The 14,699-nt window shown below is 48.8% G+C and overlaps 1 long non-coding RNA gene across 2 annotated transcripts; it reads left to right on the top strand.

The window, feature by feature from the left end:
- The first annotated feature begins 4,764 nt into the window (after positions 1–4,764).
- LOC122455490 lies at positions 4,765–14,338 on the top strand. Of its 2 annotated transcripts, none has more exons than XR_006273710.1 (4): positions 4,765–4,814; positions 5,809–6,034; positions 13,333–13,484; positions 14,021–14,338. It is a non-coding gene; the product is annotated as an uncharacterized LOC122455490 (long non-coding RNA). The 2 variants fall into 2 exon arrangements; XR_006273709.1 differs by lacking the exon at positions 4,765–4,814 and adding an exon at positions 4,825–5,028.
- The last annotated feature ends 361 nt before the right edge of the window (positions 14,339–14,699 follow it).

The raw sequence follows: 14,699 nt of genomic DNA, 5'->3' as shown, positions 1-14,699 counted from the left end.
GGAACCCCTAGATACCCTTGTTGCTGCTGGTTCCACCTGGCAGAAGAGCTACACATAATTCCTATGGCTGGAGTGCAGCTGGGACTGAACAGCCTCCTCTCCCTAAATGCTGATGAGGTCCAACAGCACCGCATTACTCCAAGCAGGGGATCATCTCCTGTGTGAAGCAGGCATGGCCACCTGGAAAGATGTGCTGAGACCACTTCACACATCACCAAGCAAATGGGAAGGGAACTTTCAAAATTCCAAAGGAATTTATGGGGTGGGGATGATGGTTGGTCACGTGAGGGCAGCGCAGTACAGTTCAAACCAATAACCAGAGAGGCAAGAACAGGCATTGTGGGACACCTCCCAGAGGCCAATCGCAGCACTGTAATTGACCAGGGTGTCTACACTGGCACCGCGGCACTGTAACCCTGACGCAGAAAGCGGTACGCCTCTCGTCAGGGTGGTCTTTTTACAGCGCTGCAACTGTGCAGTTTCTACGCACTGAGTGGCTTGGCAGCGCATGCACCTCGGGAGTTACACTGCAGAAAACTGCTTTACTGCACAGAAACTTGCCAGTGTAGACGGAGCCTCAGGCAGGTACCTTGCTGAACCAAAGCCTAAGACTCCTTTCTGGGACCCATTACCATCTTTGTGCCTGATGTCTTGACAACACTGCTCATCATACTCTTAGTCACTGGTGTTTTCTTGTGTTGGATTTGATCGCCTTTTCCACTATGTGGGCTAGCTCCATTTCCTGCAGGTTTTGATGAGTTACTGGCAAGGGTGTTTGCTCCTCTTTCTTTCTGTCTGTTACAGTGCAAAGATTTTTTTCAGGTTCAATAAGTAATTTATAATGAGCTGTAATTTCTAAAATTAAACCCAGCAGATTAAAAAAAGAGACCTGAATTAATATCACCGTATTCCTTCATTGAGACTTCCTTTGCAACAAGAAAGATGCTTAGCATTCTTTAAATCATTTAAGCACTGAGGCCTACAGCTAAGCACCATCCAAATGTGATTTAGCGCTAGTGAAATCAGAGGGAGTTTGGCCAATACTATTGGCTTCAATGGAAGCTGGATGGGTGCAAAGACTTTCGGACCAAATCAAATTAACATATTCTTCTTGCCATGCTCTCTCCCACCCTCCAGTGGGCTATGGATCATATTCCCCACTGCATCTACCCTTCAGGCTAACATCACTTCAGGAAAACATTTTATTTAGGTCAATCATTTAAAACATTGTTTCTCCCTCTCTTTGCTTAATCCAAGCCGTCGTCTAATTGGGGACCCCTATAGTTGCTAAATGCACTTGTGGTTTTATTGAAGCACCTGTAGACTCAAAACTTAATTTTCCCCCCCCTTTTTCATAGTGAATTGATTTTCCTGCCAATGTGATCTTTCCCCACAGAAATTCCTATCACCGCTAAGTTCAATCTTCTCCTTGTTCTAATTAACTCAGTCTCAAAACTAAGCGAATAAGGAAAATTTGCTGGTCTAGTTTAAGATGTAACTGAGATGATAATGCTGAGCAGCTGGGAAATCTGAAGGAAGACTTAGTTCACAAAGGATCATCTTTCCTTGCTCAGTATAAAAGGAGTAACTTCTCTTTGCTTGAAACGTGCAAGGCTACCTTTGCCTTCTCTGGAGGATCCATGTGCCTCCTCTCTGACTTGCATAAAAACTCATGACAGGATTGTCAATGGTACTGAGCACCCTATTTACAGCAGTGGGAGCTGAAGGTGACCAATGCCTCTGAAAATCTGGCAGCTGATGCCCTCTGCTCTCTGTTATTGAGAGAGTCTCCCATCAGTATCAGGTGCACCAGGCACTATTTGATTAGATACATCTCCAAAGTTATCCACATTTGTTTGACTTCCGTCGGTTCTATGGGTCCTAAGCACATGCTTAAAGTTAGGCATGTGCTTAAGTGCTTTGCTGAATTGGGGCCCAAGGGAGGAAGGCAGCACACACACCTGGCCTAGCAAACCCGGTTGGGTGGGGCATTCAGCTCTTCACTCCCCACTAAGAAACCTATGCAGGGTATTCAGCACCCTCACCCCCAAGAGAAATAAGGTTGTCTAATAACTCCACAATTGGGCTGTGGCTCACAGGCCATACATGTACCATTAGTGGTTTATAAATATGGGGTTTGATTCACCCCTGTGGGAAATGGATGGGCAGCAAATTCACACATCCTGAACTAATACCGAGGAGGAGCAGAGCAGGTGGGGCACTGTTGCCCTGTGCTGTAGGAACCCCACCAACAGATGCTGAGTCAGTGAGCGGGTGCTGGATTTTGGGCCCCATAAGCCTGGAATCTGCAGGCAGAGGTGAGCCTGCCCCATCTTCTCAGCATCCCCATCTGAGCTGTGCAGCTGTGTTTGATATTGGTCACACATATGTGCTAAGCCCCCTGTGTTGGGACACTGCCTTCCCCACGTGCACATGAGTGGCAGGGGTTGACCCAGGAGGGGGTGCTGTCACCTAGCAGCTAAAGAAGGCAGGGAGCAGTGGGGCAGTGCTGCTTGCCCAAGCCAAGGGGAGCGCTCTCTGCTTTTAGCTGAAGAGGGAGAGCTGGCCCCCTCCCCTTATACTGTAATGCCCATTCATTTAGATCAGCAGTTCTCAACCAGAGGTCTGAGGACCCCTGGTAGGCCACGAGCAGGTTTCAGGAGGTCCACCAAGCAGGGCTGGCATTAGACTCACTGGGGCCCAGGGTAGAAAGCCAAAGCCCCACCTCCCTGAGCTCCACCACCCAGGCAGGGCCGGATTAAGGCAGGGGCTTTAAGGGCTGCAGCCCAGGTTCCTGGCTCAAGGGAGGCCCCACAAAAATAAATCACAGGCAGCGATCTCTGGGCTGCTAAAAGGGGTGATCAAGCAGACTGTCTGCCTGCCATAGCCCCAGGCTGCTCCTGGAAGTGGCTGGCCGCTGGCATGTCTCTGCAGCCCCTGGTGGGGAGAGGAAGGGAGAGGTTGCTCCGCGCGCTGCCCTCGCTCCCAGCTGTCCCCGCAGCTCTCATTGGCTGGGAACCGGCCAGTAGGAGCTACGGGGGTGGCACTTGTGGGCACGGGCAGCGTACGGAGACTCACTGCCTCCCTCCCCGGAAGGGGCATGCAGAGACATGCTAGCAGCCAGCCACTTCTGGGAGCGGCATGGGGCTATGGCAGGCAACAGGCAGCCTGAGCCCTGCTGCGCCGCTAGCCGGAAGCCACCTGTGGTAAGCACCTCCCAGCTGGAGCCTGCACCTCAAACTCCCTCCTCCATCCCAGCCTCCTGCTCCAGATCAGAATCCCCTTCTGCACCCAAACTCCCTCCCAGACCCCCAGGACCCCTTCTACACCCCAATCCCCTGCCCGAGCCCCCTCCTGCACCAAACTCCCTCCCAGGAAAAAGACTTGTATACAGAGGCCCCACAAAATCTAAAAGCCTCGAGCCCATGGGAAAGTTAATCCGGCCCTGCACCCAGGGCCTGAAGCCAAAGCCTGAGCAGCTTAGTTACGTGGGCCCCTCTGTGGCATGGGGCCCTGGGCAATTGCCCTGCTTGCTACCCCCTAATGCTGGCTCTGGTTTTTATATGCAGAAAAACAGTCGTTGTGGCACAGGTGGGCCGTGGAGTTTTTATGGCATGTTGAGGGAGCCTCAGAAAGAAAAAGGTTGAGAACCCCTGATCTAGATAATCATTTAGTCTAGGAAACAGCATGAGCTGCATCTTAGCGTATGTAAAGCATATGAGTCAGGCAGCTGCACAGCTGAGAGAGACTAGGGCGGGGAGATTCAGATCCCCTCCCCAGCTCGTGCTGCCCCAGCCAGGGACCCTTGTGGAATGAACTTTGGTTCCATTCTCTCTAACAAATAAATGTGCTCTTGCTCTGGAAAAAATACAAGGAGATGTGGACAAATTAAATATTGATTCTTTTCTGCATGTTGGGCTCCCAAAGCAGAGCCTGAAAAGCAAGCAATGATTCATGAACCTGGCCCCGCCTCGGGGAAAGGAATGATCTCCTAAAGCAGTGGAGTACAACCATGTCAGCACTGACACCCCTTATCGATAGGCCTGGGGGGCTGGGCAGACAGAGGTTTAGGGAGGGCAAGAATATTTTGATTCAGACAAACGTCCGTGGGGTGTGATCCTGCCATCTTGACTCAGACTTGGGAAATCAATGGGGGCTGGAGGTAAAGTTAAAATCTCTGAGGTACAAATGGGGACATCTGGGGTGACCCTGAGCCCATAAAGCTGCCCTGCTGCTGGCTCTCCTCCTTGGACACTAGGCACCATTATAGATTTTTCAGAATAGCTACCTCAAAAAAGGGAGGATCCTGGGAAAACCTGGACTGGGGGCAGCCCTAGTTGGACAGAGTAAGGGCTGGCAGGGGACTTCAGACCTTGGCCAAATGTGTTTGAACTCACCAGACACAGCTCTGGGGAGGAACATGACAGGTATGTGATTGGGACTGCTTTGCTGGGGAATGACTGAGTCCAAGCTGAGTGAGGGCCTGAGGACATGACCCTGTCAACGTGCAAGTATGTACAGAGAGTCAGTCAAACTCCAAACCACCTGAGTTATGTATGAAATTAAAACTTCCAATTACCAGTCAAAGCCCCCCTTTCCCCCCCTCATGGGGGAATGTATCCCATTCTAGTAACGAAAGAGAAAACTGGAGACAGAGAGTAATTTGTGCACCTGGTGGGGGCAGGGATGGCCAGGCCTAACAGAAGATGAGGCCCAGCTGGAGAAGGAACTGGGTTGGGAGCGTAACAGGAGGAAGCGCTGGTAAGCAGGGGAAGAGCCTTGTAGATGGCAGTGCCTCTCCAGTGATTAGAGAGGTCAGGCTGGGAGGTATGCCTAGGGAGGGGCTCTGGGAGAGGAAGGAAGGCCAAACTAGGAAGAGGCCCAGGGAGATAGAGACCGTAGCCTAGAGCCTGGCCTCGAGCCTAAAGAGGGAGAGTCTTGGTTCTCCTGGGAAAGGTGGTGTGGACACCCCCTGAGACAAGATGGAGAAGGACTATTGAGTTTGGAGCCAGGGAGAAAGCCCTGGAGGTGCTGCTCCGCACAAGGGCGGGAGGTTGATCCTGCAGAGCCTGGGAAGTGGTGAAGGGTCTGTTGAGGAGAGAGCCTGGGTAGGGGATAAAGAGTTATTTTTGTCTGAGTTTAGTTTATTGGACTCTGTTACTCCAGGAGGTGTGGGACCTCCAGCCAGGTCACTTTTAGTCCAAGTTCAGGGCCATCCTTATGCATACACAAAGTATGCCGCTACGTAGGGCACCAAGAAACTTGGGGCACCAAATTTCCTGGTGCCCTGCGCAGCTGCGTACTGCTCCAGCCCCTGCTCTAGCTCTTCCCCACAGCTCCCGCTCTGCTCCGCCCCAGCCCTGCCTCTTCCTGCCCCTGAGGAGTGCAGCAGAGCTGGGCCTGCACTCACTGGCAGCGGGAAGTGCAGGGACTTGGCCCGAGCTGCACTGCCGGTGAGTGCTGGGGGATGGTTCCCTCCTGCCCCCCAAGCCAGCCCCTCCCCCTGCGGAGGCCTGGGGCCAGTCCCCCCCACCCTCATGGAGGTCTGGGGCCCCACACACCCCCCCCCCCGTGGGGGTGCTGCGTAGGGCCCCGGAATAGCTAGGGATGGCCCTGTCCAACTCATGAGAAAAGAGACCCCTGCAGGGCTGGAGCAGCCATCAGTCAGGGATTCTGGAGGAGCAGAGCCAGCTATGCCACATCCACCCAAGAGGGGATATGCCAGCCAGTGAGTCTACTGTCCTCCATTATCCAAAGGGCCAGCTTCAGTCCTGTCAGACTGATCAGGATTCTCTCTCCTTATAACAGGCCTAAGGTGCATTCCCCTCTTGGAAGAGGTTGCTTCTGTTGGGAAAGAGTTAAGAGAGTATTGCTGATCACTGGTGCAGGTGCCTAGTGGCAGTGATTCCCTAGAGAGAGGATCTAGGGTGTGTGCTGAGTGGTCCTGAGGGAGGAGGCCTGGGGAGAAGGTCTGAAGTGAATTTTATGTGTACTCTGGTTTATCTTAGTTTATGAAGCTGAACCCTAGAAGGAGGTGAGTTTTCTGTAAATGTTTTCCAAAAATTGCTGTATTTGTTAAAACTAAAGTCCCTGCTTTTTTCACATCGGATACAGAGACCCAAAGCCACCCAGCCTGGCACTGACACTAAATTGAGTCTGGAGTCCAAATCACAGATCCCTCGTTGGAGTCCAAAATCCCAGCCTCATCTGAAATCTGTCCTTGGGCCAAAACTATTCATGTTGTTCCTGGGGCCCTAATGGTCATTCTGCCTCCTAGGCCAGCAGGAGCAGGTAGCTGTTTGTGGGGAGGGCATTGTTAAGATGGGTCTAGAGGTGATGCTATTCTGTGCTGCTGCTACTGCCTGACACTTTCTTTTTGGGGTGAGGAGATTTAGCAGTGGTTCCCTCACCCTGTGCTCTTAGGCTTTTGAGCCTGGGCAGTTTCAGGGCCTGAGGTGTTGGCCAGAGCTGTCATCCCCTTCCGTCCTTGTCATCAGCAGGGAAGGTATGGGTTGATCAGTGTGTTGCTGGCAGTCCAGGTGCCAGTTCAGTGGAAATATGGGGACCTTGGCATGAACACTGACAAGTACAGGGCTGGGACCAGTCTGGCTCACCTGTGTGCTAGTATTGTTAAAACAGGTATTAGGATTATGAGAATGTGGTTGATGTCTGCGCTTTATGGAATGCTTGTAAATTACTGCAAGCATTAATCTCCCTCATAACCTCTGTATTCCACAGTTTAAGCCTCTGTAATGGTGTCAATCTCCAGACAGGACAGCAACACTAGCTAGTGTGAAATGTTGCTCTACATCAGGTGTTATGTCCTGCCCACCAAAGAAGGCCCACTGACACCAGATAGACTAGTGTGGAACATTAAAAAGGACAAAAGACTTTGTTGTTTACTCTTCCCTTCCCTTCTCCCCCTTACCCCCCCACCCCCCTGAAGATGACTCATGCAAGTGAATTCCTCCCATCAGCTATGTATGAAGCTCAGAGCAGAAGCAGGGAAGGGAATAAAAACCCCTAACAGGAAGGAACTGTATCTTTATGCTGCTTGGACTCTGGGGAGCAAGGATGACTAGGTGTAAGCAAAAGATCCCGAGTGTGTAGCTTGGGTTAGTGCTAAAGGATATATAAGCTTGCTTATTCTAGAAGATTCTATTACTTTTAGAAATGTAAGAAAGAAACTGGTTTGTGTGTAGATGTTTACCTGCTTTAATCTTGTTAATAGCTCTTGTTTCCTTTTCCTATATTTAATAATCTGCAGATGGTTTATTAAAGGATTGGGTACAAGTGGTGTTTTTGGTGTGAGATCTAAAGTGCAATTGACCTGGGATAAGTGACTGGTCCTTTGGCACCTGAATATTGCTTTGATACTTGGTGTAAGGGACCATCTATCAGAAAGGCAAGCTTGCCTAGGTGACAAGATAGATTGGAGTACTCAAAGGGACTATCTGACTCCATGGTTAGGCTGTTATAGTGCCAGAGGATTTCACACTTGATAGGTGAAATCTAAGTATAGACCTCATCGCCAATATGGGGTTTGTGCCCTGGTTCTTAACAATCTGTCCTGAGGTTGGTACTCGTGCTATTGAGCCGCTGAAGGATAGCTTGACACAGTGGGATAAATCGGACATGAATCATACAAGCTAGGCTGAATTAGACAGATTTCTAAATAAGAGGAGTGGAGCATGGTGGTGGTTGTCCTTCCCCAGCTTTCACATCGCATGTAGTCTGGTGCCAAAGCCTTTTGTGATTCCAAGGAGTGGCAGTCTTGATTTCCATCACTCCTGGGTCCTCTGCATATAGTGGACATAGATGCAGGTATTTGATTTATTGGTGGATGCACAGTGCTAACCACTTCCTAATCTCACTGCCTCCGTGTAACTTAACTTTTTTTCTCTGGATGTGTTAATCTATTTGTGTTCATATTCAATATTAGAGCACTACTGAGTCCTGATATCTGGCATTCAATCCTGCAATAGATTTGTCCCATCTTTGCTGAGAATGCAGCAGTGGTATCATAGGCCGTTAGTCTGTCTTTTGCTTCCTTCTGACAATGAGAAGGCGTAAGTGTGTGCACTGAAACTGTTTTTTCCACCAAATGCATCCGATGAAGTGAGCTGTAGCTCACGAAAGCTTATGCTCTAATAAATTTGTTAGTCTCTAAGGTGCCACAAGTACTCCTTTTCTTTTTGCGAATACAGACTAACACGGCTGCTACTCTGAAACACTGAAACTGTGTTACACTTAAAGTGGTCGCTTGTAATTTTAAGGGATTTCCTGGTCCTCCTTGCAGGCTAGGGGCTCTGTAGGGAAGTGTGGGATCTGGGTCTTCACTGTTCTGCACTCAATCTGCAAAGACCCAGCCTAGAACAAGGTGGGATGAGTTGTGCCTTGCTGTCTTTGGGAGCAGCCTGCTTTGTGTCTCTCTGGTTTTGGTTCTGGATTCTCAGAGATAAAGCAGTGTTATGCTGCAGCCTTCCAGAAAGATAAAAAACACTTTAATTTCTGTGCTATCAATGTAACAGAAATATAGCATCATAAAAAAATCAAGTGCATATTTGAAACAACCCACACAAAGACTGCTAGGAATGCAGGATACCAGTCAAGATGGGTCTGGGAGCTGTCCTGGTAAGACAATTTTTATGCCAATACTTAGACCACTGGTGAATTAGAACTGTGTTGTGAGTGAGAGGCGGCCCTGGAAAGACAGGTGGGGTTGGATGCAATGTCCAAACATTTGGATCCTGCACCAAACCACCTTTGTCTAGAAGTGGGGCATGACCTCTTTGCTCCCCTCTTGTTAACCCACTGATGGACTGGCAATGCCATGAAAACTCTCCTGTGACATTTCATTATTCCCACTCCCCATTCCCACGGCAAGCTGGGAGTGAAGAGATGCAAATGAATCAAAGAAGTTCTATTCATTTTTTTTAAAGGTTTTTCTATTTCAAAGCTTCAGGGTCCACTTTGAGTTCTGTGCAAAGATTCTGATCCATCCCTATTGAATCCAAATGGGTTCTGCCATCCCTAATAGTGTCTGAGGGCTAGAGGCTGCATATGGCTGAGGTCCTCAAAGATGTCTTTAGTCTTAATTCTGTTTCCACCTTCTCTGTACATTGCTGCTATGTTTGTTTTTTTTCACTTCTGGGCATTTGGTAAATCTCAGAGCATTGACTGGTGTATTTAATTACTGCATAATGATAAAGGTATCATAGCCACACTTTTAGAGGAAGGCCCTTCTGCCATCCTGCGAATCATGCTTCATTGGTGACAGCACTTTTCCTTTGGCTTCATCTTCTAAGCAAACTTCCATTTGTGTTTGTGCTCCGGGCTGCCATGGGGTGGGTGGAATGTAATTCACTGCTGTGTACTAGCTGTACTTACCAGTGTTAAGAAGAGGATTCAGTCACCCATTCCATTTGGATCTGTCTTGAGGTCTACATCATTTGGTGACCACACAAGAAGGTCACAGACATTTGTGTAACCCCTGTTGCCTTCCATTTATAAAAGTATCTGGATTCCAAGTCCCACTCTCAGTGAGTAGTGTTTTGTCTTCTCACAACCCCCTTACTCCTCTTACAACCCTGACTACGCAGTGTGGTCTGATCCTGGTACTAGGACCCATAAGCTACTGAGTTCTGAGCTGAGATCCGCCACTGACTCACTACATGAGGCCTTTCTCAAGGCATTTATGTGAAAACTGCCACAGAGGGGATTGAACTCCAGAGCTAAAAGCATGAACTGCTAGAGAGAGCTGAGACTCTAGCTGGGGCTGTAATAGACTCATCTCCTGTGCAGATCAGGCACAGTGGGGAGACTTGTAGCACAGATTCTCCAATGGGTTACACTTACATTAGGACAACATTTTCAAAGTGTCATTAGCAACATTGGTGGCTTTTGCCAGCCGTCAAAGTCAGGTGATTAGCTGAGAACCTCAATTTCATTTTTGTTTTAGTAAAGTACATATCTAGCCCTCATGAGTGCAGAGAAACTGGAAAATGTGACCAAAGTGCACCCAGAAGGCCAATAAAAAGACCCCATGTCTTATTTTTTAAAAAATCCTCATGATTTTTATACCAATATTGTGATTCTTTGGGGCCTGATTCATGATTTTTGAACTCTTGAGATAGGCAACTCTGTAGTAAACCACATCTGAAAGACAGCGAGTCAAATGTAAGCTATTCTGCATCTACATTGTGAACAGCTCCATGAGGGCTCCTGGAAGCTAGGGTCTTGTCCCACATTCTAACAGCAGACACGTCTCATTCGGATGTAAGTGGTTTTGACTGGAGTGGAGTGGGGTACTAATACTCTAGATTGGTCATTGTTGATTACTTTGTGTGTGTGCACACATTCACCGAGTGTTTGTCTTGTTGGTTGCCTACTTTCTCATGGCAACTCTGGTTTATGTAACTCCCATTTAGTAACAAACTGCTTCCCTGTTTGTTTTGGAGGACTTTATGCTTGCAGTGCAACAAACCCACAGTGCTAACAGCTAAATCCCCAGGATACAACATTAAGATTCCGTCCATGTTTGAACAGGCACCAGAGTATGAGCACACACACAAATAACGAGTTAATCTGCTCTGTTAATAGACTGGCAGCCCCAATATGTATCTTTGCCCTGATGTCCGTCCTTGGTGACATCCTGAGATTCACAGGCACCTAATTCAATAATGACAGGTTTCAGAGTAGCAGCTGTGTTAGTCTGTATCCACAAAAAGAAAAGGAGGACTTGTGGCACCTTAGAGACTAACAAGTTTATTTGAGCATAAACTTTTGTGCTACAGCTACGGCTCGCTTCATCGGATGCATTTTTTTTTCCACTGAATGTATACAATGAAGTGAGCTGTAGCTCACAAAAGCTTATGCTCAAATAAACTTGTTAGTCTCTAAGGTGCCCACAAGTCCTCCTTTTCTTAATTCAATAATGTTTGTCAGGTAAGAATTAGAAAGAAGTGCCAAGTTTTAGGGCAGGTTTGAAGCACAATAGACTGTCAAATAGAGGGATATCTGGCATAGGCGCTGACTTCCCCTCTTTGTCATGGGTGCTCAACCCCCGTCCCTGGCTCGGCCCTGCCCTGCCCCAAGTCCGCCCCTTCCCTGCCCCTATTCCAACTTCTTCCCCAAATCCCTGGCCCCACCTCTTCCCCATCTCCTCCCCTGAGCATGTCATGTTCCCACTCCTCTTCTTCTCCCCCCCCCACCCCCGAGCGTGCTAATGCTGCCAGATAGCTGTCTGGCAGCAGCCATGTGGGAAGTGCTGGGAGGTAGGTGGAGCAGTGGGGACGCGATGCGCTTGGGGGGAGGAGGAGGTGGGCAGGGGAAAGGAGAGCTTGGCTACCAGTGGGTGAAGAGCACCCACTAATATTTCCCTATGGGTGCTCCAGCCCCAGAGCACCCACAGAGTCAGCGCCTATGATATCTAGGACAAATGCACAAGGTGCAGATCAGAACACAGGGCATTCCCTTCTCAGGCAACTAATTGAATTAATTAAGTTGGAGAAGCCAGAACTTTCAGAAAATTCTGTATGCATCTCTGTGCTAGGTTGTTTTGCCTGCGTGTGCAAATTACAGGTTGGAATTTCAAAAGCATCTAAGTGATTTAGGAGCACAAATTTCAGAGTAGCAGCCATGTTAGTCTGTATTCGCAAAAAGAAAAGGAGTACTTGTGGCACCTTAGAGACTAACAAATTTATTAGAGCATAAGCTTTCGTGAGCTACAGCTCACTTTATCGGATGCATTGATGAAGTGAGCTGTAGCTCACGAAAGCTTATGCTCTAATAAATTTGTTAGTCTCTAAGGTGCCACAAGTACTCCTTTTCTTTTAGGAGTACAAGTCGTCTTGAAAGTCAGTGGGACTTAAATGCTTTTTTTTTTTTTTTTGGTGTGAAAGTGCTAGCATAGCTGTGCAAATGTGAGAGCAGAGCGTCTTCTGAAAATCTGACCCTAGCTCTCTTATTTGAACAATACTAAGAGAAGCCCCTATCATCTGTCATGTATGGCTGTGAGAAGCACCAACCTTGACAAGCTCTGGCCCGCATCGTTCCTACCATATAGTCATATCAACTAAATTGTGCCATCCGTTCTCCTCATGCAACTCAAACAAAATTAGTGGGGTTGTGTGGGTGCTACTGAGGGCAGAATTTGTGCCCTTGTACTTGATCTCCTTAACTTTTGCTCCATTTGTCAATCCTATAAAGCAGGGGTTCTCAACCTTTTTCTTTCTGAGCCCCACTTCAACATGCTAGAAAAACTCCACGGGGTGGGGGGACAGAACTTGGGGCTTTGGGCCAGGTAGGCATAGGCATAGTTTGACTTCTATTTGTGGGGTGGAGGGGTGGGGTGGCGAGGGCTGGTGGGGCTCTGGCCAGTTCTGCACATAGGGTCCAAGGAGGGAGCACCATCTCCACACCCTGACTCACCTCAGCAGGCCACCCACCTGTCTGGGGCTGTATGCTGGGGCTGCTCCCCCAGGGCTCTGCTGGTCCCAGAGCAGCCTGGGCAGCTCTGACTGGCTGCGTGAGCAGTCAAAGGGGACTGAGAAGCAGCCACAACCCTTGGCACCAGCAGCAGATGGGGGAATGCGACGTCTGCCCACTCCATGGCACTGCTAGCTGGAGGAGCAGCTGCCCCTCACTGCTTGGCTCTGGCTTCCAGTCTAGGACCTGGCCAGAGGGTGGAGCCTGAGGGGGACTGGGGAGAGGAGGAGGTGTAGGGTGGAGCTGCCTCTAGGACTGCCCCACTCTGGGTAAGGCACTGCATTTGGGGGGGGCAACACCATTGTGCCCCCTCAACTCTGCTCATGGGCTCAAGGTTTCTGCCTGTGTCAAGGTTTCAGCGCTCCCTCCCCCAAGCTCCTGGCCGCAGTGGGGTGTAGGGAAGCTCGGGGTTTCAGCCCCGTGACACTCCTGGCTGTAGTGGAGGGCGTGGAGGGAGAGCTCAGGGCTTCAGCCCCGTGCCGCTTCCTGCTTCATCCCAGCTCAGGGCACTGGGTTTCTGTAGTGGGGCTTTGCACCCCCTGAAAGGGCTCAGGGATCTGCAGACCCCGGCTGAGAACTGCTGCTGTAAAGGGTATGTGTGTGAAATTGAACATTAATTAGACTAGGGTAAGTGAACTCCTGGACATCGACAATAAAATTTGTCTTCATGTATTGGTGAAGGGGAGTAATCCAAACTCTTAGCCTGAGTCAGTGGCTGGGCATAGCAGTGTGATGGAATCACCTGACTGTAATGAGGGTATGAGTATGTTGGCACAGACATGAAGAACAGCTGTGGAATAAGAATGTGCCTCAGTGTGATTCCTGCTTCTTATATTTTCAAAGGCATTTACTCTTGAGCCATCCATTAGGAGATTACAACAGCTCGTGGCTGGACTCTGCATGGAGATGAAACTGGAGGCAGATGAATGGCTGCTGGATCTGATCTGTGTCCATTTAACCTTCCTTGGGGGCTCACTGTGCGCACAGAAGAGTAGGTGGGGCATCACACATCAGAAGGGCAAAACAAAGGGAAATTGAATAAGCAAACTAATTTTTTCATGTTCTCCCAAACCTTCCAATCTGCACATCCAAGGGACCCACTGCCTGTGAAAGGACAAAATTACCCTTGACTCTATAATTTTCCTGCTCTCAACATCAGTCAAGGGTAATCAGGCTATTGGAAAGAGAAAATGAAAAAGAAATATACCAGCTGTGGTATAAGCCTGTTGGATCAAAGCAAGGGTTCTGCTCCCAGTGAGCAGAGGTCTATTTTTTCATGATGCTATTGTCGTGGATTGATAGAGGTCCATTTAAAAACTCAGAATTGTGGCTCTGAGTCATCAAAGTACTTAAGTGAATGTGTAAGTGCTTTGTTGAACTCGGCCTTAGCTCTGAAGGCATCTCTGCTAACTGCAATATCTGCTGTACTTGGAAGAGGAGACATCACTTCACTGTGATTACTAGAGAGCAGTGAATATGGAGATGTTAGTCGCACACATGCTGATTCTATCTTTTTTTTTTTTTTCTTCAGTGTTTTCAACCCTCCAAAGCATGTTGCAGAGTACGAACTAGAGCACACAGAGTGGTAAACTGATGAGGTTCAAGATGGAAGCGCAAGGAACCAGTGTTGTATAGTGGTCAGAGTGAGATATGGAGAGTTAGGGCTCCTGGATTCCTCAGCTACTGACTCGCTGGGTGACCTTAGGCAAGTCACCTTCCCTCTCTGTACCCTGGGTTAATTGTCTGTAAAATGCGGTTAATAGTGCCCTGCCTCAGAGGGAGGCTGCAATGTATAGCTAATGGGTGTTGGGGGAGTGCTTTGAGATCCTTAACTGAATGGTGTGCTGGCGGTGGGAAGGATCATGGTTTATTTACGTTGTGCTAGCACCTCCAGGCCCCAGCCAGGGATTACCACACCACTGTAATATGCACAGGACATATCACCATGCGCTGTGCCATAGAGCTTACCTTCTTCGAGCAGGCCTATTTCCTACCCCCCAAAAGGGTGGGCAAATGGGATTATTTCTTTGTTTGTCGAATAAGCAACAGCTGCTTATTACTGCAATTGACCCGAAGTCTGGTCCCATGTTCCTGTCGTTGCATGCCCCCAAACTCCCACCCATTGCCTACTTGATGCTGTGAGGCCCAATGAGGGGGTGACTTTGAAAAGCATTAAGGACTGTTATGCACCGAATTCCCTTTGCAAGTCA

This window comes from Dermochelys coriacea, chromosome 8 (genome assembly GCF_009764565.3).
Source record: "Dermochelys coriacea isolate rDerCor1 chromosome 8, rDerCor1.pri.v4, whole genome shotgun sequence".
NCBI lineage: Eukaryota > Metazoa > Chordata > Testudines > Dermochelyidae > Dermochelys > Dermochelys coriacea.
The sequence above is the reverse complement of the archived record's forward strand: the minus strand, read 5'-3'. Positions and strand labels throughout refer to the sequence as shown.